Source organism: Fukomys damarensis, unplaced genomic scaffold (genome assembly GCF_012274545.1).
Source record: "Fukomys damarensis isolate Sample0158 unplaced genomic scaffold, DMR_v1.0_HiC HiC_scaffold_39, whole genome shotgun sequence".
NCBI lineage: Eukaryota > Metazoa > Chordata > Mammalia > Rodentia > Bathyergidae > Fukomys > Fukomys damarensis.
In genome coordinates, this window is record NW_022900951.1 from 74,326,264 (window position 1) to 74,332,324 (window position 6,061).

Below are 6,061 nucleotides of genomic sequence, written 5' to 3' on the forward strand. Positions count from 1 at the left end.
CCCAGGCTGGTTGAACTCACAGTGATCCTCCTGCCTCAGCCTCCGGAGGGCTGGGATTACAGGCGTGTGCCACCACGCCCGGCAGCACTAATTAATTCTTATTAAACATTTTAGAAATATAGTATATATAACAGATTAGAAGCGTTAAAGAAAAAAAGAAAATGCACAAAAGTAAAGATTGCTCTCAGTTCTATTTATATTTCAATCTAAGTTCAACCAGTGTTCTCTTTGTTCAAAAATGGAGAAACTTTTCTTGTAGATGTTTTGAGGGACTGAGCTCCGCTCCTTTATGGTCATGGCTAGAAAAACAGTGTTTGAGCTGGTTCCTCTCCTATGATTTGTTCTCTTGCCTGCCATTCAGGAAAAAACCCTGAAAGTCTAGTGGACCCCCAAGCCTACTTCGTGTTATCTCTGCAGACAGAGCTCTATTAGGTTTCATCTGTGCTCTCGTGGTCATGACTAGCTGAAGGTCTTTGTCTTTGTCCTATGATTGAACATTTTCATTTATATGAGGGGTAGGAAGAGGGTGAAGCAGGACTGGTCAAGCACCTGGTCCTTCACTGATGTCTGGAAGGGCTTCTGTGACCTGTATGTTCTTCTTTCCATGGTAGTCCCCGCAGCTGTTTATACCTACCCTTTCTATACCTCTCTGGGTGAATGTACCACGCAATTCCTTCTGATACTGCTGTTCCCCTCTGGCTTTCTGCTTAGACAAAACTCTCTGTCGGCACCTCTGAAATAGTCTCTATCCAGTTCACGGATACAGATGTGTTTAGGACTTGGTGGCCGAGGGCCCTTCTGTTTGGAATTTAGGTACCAATATCTACCTGCGTGGCACTTGGAAGGCCGATGGTAGGTGAGATACCACATGGGCACAGAGCTTGGTGGGGTTTGGGAGGGTGGTGGGAGAGTGTCCACATAACACCAGTCAGTCACAACTGTGGCATACCCTTGTGACTCACTGTCCCGCAGTGAGTTTCTGCTTTATATCTCTATCTACGACCATACTTTTGTTTCTTTTTGTCCCTAGGGCTCACTGATAGAGTTGGTCATTGATCTCTGAGTGATTCTCTGGTCTGTCTCTTCCTTCGAGCTCTAACTTGAGGAGACCCTCTCCTGTGAATAGTTCACTCACTGGGCTCCAGATCAGCATGGGAAGAGCTAGGACAGGAGGGCACTAGGTAGTAAATGCTAGGCTGGGTGCCAAACACAGCAGCCCAGCCACAGCTGCTATACTCTGCCTCTGTTCAGGAGGGTTAGATGGTTGTTGGTAAGACCCCAGCTTTATGCAGTGGCAGGATCCCATAACAGAACTGCTTCTTTCTCAACATTGCTGTTATTTGAATTCATTTGGTGAGCTTCTCCTTCAAGTTGTTTTCTGAGTACCTGTGGATCCTTGTGAACATCTTCTGAGCAATTCGTGAATGCTGTTGCCTCTACTTAATGGCTTGCTGTCCTGCTCCATTCAAATGTTTTAAAGGCATTTCCAACTTGACAAATCCAAAACCGTACTTATCTTTTTCTCCTTGAATACAACTGCTCCTCTTGTATATCCTGTCTTATTTGATATAACCACCATTCTAAACATATAGAGTAGAAATTGTACAGTATCTTGGGCTCCTTTTTTATCCTTTGTGTCTAATTGATCTCTAACTCTTATCTTGTCTTCTTTTAAATTCATCCACTACCTGATCTCCAAATTGTACTGTTCTATAATTTCACTTCCTATGGTACATCTAAAATTCAAGAGCCTTAAAAGGGCACACATTTAGCGTGTGTTCTGTCTGTATCGTAGGCCCTTGCTCTTAATCACTACTGATTTAATTGTAGTCACATACATTTTTCTCCTCATCACAACGTTTCCTTTTTCTGTCATATATTTTTCCTCCTCAGCCTTTGATAGACAACATTACAGTTCCATAGGAAGCCTTCCCAGAGATGCCTCTCCCAAGGCTTGGCTGCGTATTCCTTTTCTTTGCTCCTAAAGAGTATACCCCTAATCATAGCACTTACTATCACTATATTGTTATTGTATGCTACTCCCCCTTGAGTGAGAATATCCTGAGGCAAAGGGCTAGGACTTTGCATTGTAACATTAGGGGATCCAGTATAATCTAGGTTAGCAAACTGAATTGAAGCAAGCGCTACAGCAAGGTACAAAGGAATCCTTAACAAATCTCCATCTGACTAATTTTTAACAAAAAGGCCACACTTCCTACATAGTACATGCCTCTTAATCGTTTTAAAGTTATGCCAGGCATATACTCGGTATTCAAGAAATAGATCAGGCCTACTTTTGAACAGAAAGACCTGTGACCAACATGAGAAACAGATTCTGATTTTGATAACAAGCCCTCTTCTCTTTACAGTAAATAGGCTACTCAGTAAATTAAAAGTCATCCGGTTGCCTGGTAAATTTGTTATCATCAGGGGGAAAAAGGAGTGACCAGTTTTACTAGGTGCATCATTCAGGCCAGACTGGAATGTCTAGAAATAATCTCTTTCTACTCCAAGGGAAAAAATCTGTCCAGATAGCTGAAATCTTAAACAGACAAGTAGTAGAATGCAGTCTAGAAACATTTCTATACCCAATAAATGACAATAAGAAAAATAAATAGTTATGAATGATTTGCATTGCTTCCCAAGGGCAAAAAAGCACATGATGACTTGTGAAATAGATAAAACGTCAGAACCTTGATAAATTCTGATTTCCCGGATAAAATTTATTAAGTCTTTGTTTTCATAGTTTAATCCAAAAAGGACTTTTATAAACATATGTTTGCATTTTATCTCCCTGTCCCAAAAGTGACTAACTACTGTGTTAGGTATTTGTTTAATATTACTTCAGGCTCAGAAAAAGAAATTTAAATTTAGGGAAACCATAGCTATTAAGAGCAAAGATAATGAACCCATATGGCCACACACTGAGAACTTTGACCTATCTGTGACACTAAATCATAGATATCCATTTTAAATAGGACAACTTTTCACTTGAGGCTTGTTAATGGATGTGTGTGTTGTGTGTGTGTGTGTGTGTACGTGCGCGTGCGTGCTCATGCACGCACACACATGTACAGTTCCCACTGATTAAAAGATTAATATGAGCAAGCCAGGTACTAAGTTATCTCATTTAATCCTGTTAATACCCTAGCATAAGTACTATTATTATCTCTATCTTGCAGGTGAGGAAATTGTTTTTTAGGAAGGTTCGTGTGGCAAATATATAAATAAGAGAGGGGCCTACTGAGTTAGAAAAATGCTTCTAGTAAAGTCAGAGACTACATATATCAGTTAGCTTTTCTCCACCATCATGAATTGCACCAGTATAAATGATGGTAAGGAAAAGAATAATCTGTGTTTCCAAGTCTCTCATCTCCACCTCCACACACCATCACCTGTACTATACAGGAAAAAAATAACTCAGCATGCATGCCTGACTGAAAATGAAGGAGCATCATTTACTGGCATAGGAGAGAGAGTTTTAACAAAAAGTTTAATTAATCTTGTGGACAAAATGTTGCCAAGCAATTTTAAAGTCTCATGATTTTATCATTGAAGTAAGTCTGTCTACAGATGATATGACATAATTCCTTACCTTTCTGGACTTGTACTTATCTTTTTGAAGTAAGTCAGTCTTTTGAAGAAAGTCTCTTTAATACTTGAACTTTTAAAATTTGGAATCTAAGAGATATGAAATATCTTCATAAATGATAACAGTGTGTGAAGATCAATTTATGTATGCTCTAAAACTTTTCTTTGGAATTGGGAAACATTTTGTAGTCCTTACTTCAGCATGATAGATAAGTAGCACCTATTTTCTGTCATTTTTTCCTCTATATCAAGTGATAGTATAATCAAGAAGTAATTAATTCTGAGATTGTTGAATCCTAGATAGTTTTCTCTTTAAATTGAGAACAGTGTGTGCTTTGTAGTTAAAGACTGTGAATTTAACATCCTATCTGTTTTTTTCCCTAATTTGGCAGATTGAACATGCTTAATGCCAAAAATTTAGTTATTACTGAAAAATATAAAAATGAAAAAAGTCATGATGCCACCCACCACTTTGGTCAGGGTACTCAAGGCAGTCAAGCTCAGGCTTTTTGCCTAGCCCTTCCATTTGCTAGTGAGTCAGCATATGTTGTGTAACCTGCACATGCACAGTGAATATGTGAACAAGCACAGTAGTCCGTTATGTAACATTTAGCAACTTGCTGGCCTTGTGTAATATATATAAAGAAGTGAAACTTTATAGTGTGTTTCTCCATACTGCTGAGATAGTAAAGGCATGTGGGTATTCCTACAGCTTCATGTATTTTCTTCATGCTGCCCAAATCTTTTTTGTTTGATTGTTTGTTTTTTGTTTTTGAGACAGAGTCTTGCTCTATAATTCACACTGGCCTTGAATTTACTATGTAGTCCAGGCTGTCCTCAGATCCTCCTGCCTCAGCCTCCCAAGTCCTGGGATCACATGCTTGCACCACCACATCTGGCTACGCTGCCTACACTTGAGGGAATTTTCCCAGACTAGACTGTTGGTGGAAAATTCAGAGATAGCCACTGTTTTTATTACCATATATTTTTCAAACTTTAAAAATTTGTAATATTATACATTATATTTTTCTCAAAATAAAATTATGACATAATTTCTGTAACTTATCTCATGTTGTAACATGGTTCTGTTCCCCTCTAGTGCAAGAGGATCTATATAATATTTTATGCTTACTGCATATTATACCAGTTTATGTAGGTTCTATCCTTTATTCCCATTTTGACATATGGGATATTTATTTTACTGGAACATAGAATGCTGCAAAAACTTTGAAATAACAAATATGTATGTATGTATCTATCTATATAGTGAGGACTGGCTTTATTCCAATAGGCTTAAGAATAAGAAATGGTTCTTTGTGATTATATAAGTAATAACTTGCTAATAGGTAGTCATTTTTATTCACCTATAGGCTAAGACAGGGACTTAGTTGTGTGTAGATTGCATTAGACATTAATGAGTAACATCTCTCAGTTATGTATATGAAATTGAAAGCTGTATTTTGACTATCTCCTAATTGCTTATGTTAAAAAAACTGCTGAATTGCTTCTATCTTAGGGGAGAATTTATATTTTTAAACAATGTCACTGGCAGGTGCTAAAATGTCTGTAATTTTAACCACACACATTGCTTTTGTCCATACAACTGGTTCAATAATTAACCACAAGCTTTCATGGGAACACTACTAATGAGAAACACTTGTTTATAGGCTCTTGCACTGTAAGCTGTGGGTTAAGTATCATCTGTCCTGAAAACCATAGGCAGTGTATGTTTCTAAGATCTGGTTCTATGGCAGATGAAGACACTGTGAAGGACTACCATTTCTGCTGTACTACTGAAACCAGTAAGCTTACTTCCTCCCAGACTGTCTGGGAATACATAAACTAGACAGTTAGGCTGACTAATCTAAAACTTTCATCATCAGCAAGAAATAGGTAGGTAGCCCAGACCCAAGAGTTGGATTACACATGTTAAAAACAAAAAGAAAAGATATGTGGGCTCAGTGATTCAAAAACAAAGCAAATGACAGGTAAGGTTAGCATATCAGCAACAGAGCTCAGGTGTATCATGGCCAACTGCCACTGAAAAATGACAGAAGACACCTAGCAGTCTTATTCACATGGATTCTATGCCATATAAGGAGTAGAAAGCTACAGAAATGAAAGGTGCTAGTAATGAATTGATCCTGTAGTCCCAGTACCATCTAACAGCTAGTGTATGCTGTGATAACTCAAAGGGCTGCTCAGTCTGTCACCCTGCCAAACTCTATTGGCCTAGGTCATTGCAATCTATGTCTTCAGCTGCTCTTTACTGTTACTCTTGATAGTACAATACAAGCGTCAGCAGAACCTCATCAGATTATTTCAGCAACTCCTACTTTTGCTGATTGTTTTTAGAAAGCAGAATTGCACTGGGGACTTAGCTCAGTGGCACAGCACCTGCCTGGCAAGCATGAGGTACTGAGTTCAATCCGTGGCACCAAAAAAAAAAAAAAAAAAAAAAAAAAAAAAC

At 38.4% G+C, this 6,061-nt stretch overlaps 1 protein-coding gene across 1 annotated transcript in view; it reads left to right on the forward strand.

Annotated features, from left to right (window-relative positions):
* Window positions 1-6,061, forward strand: part of Diaph2 (diaphanous related formin 2) — an 857,618-nt gene that overhangs the window by 842,283 nt on the left and 9,274 nt on the right. The gene's annotated exons all lie outside the window — the stretch shown is intronic.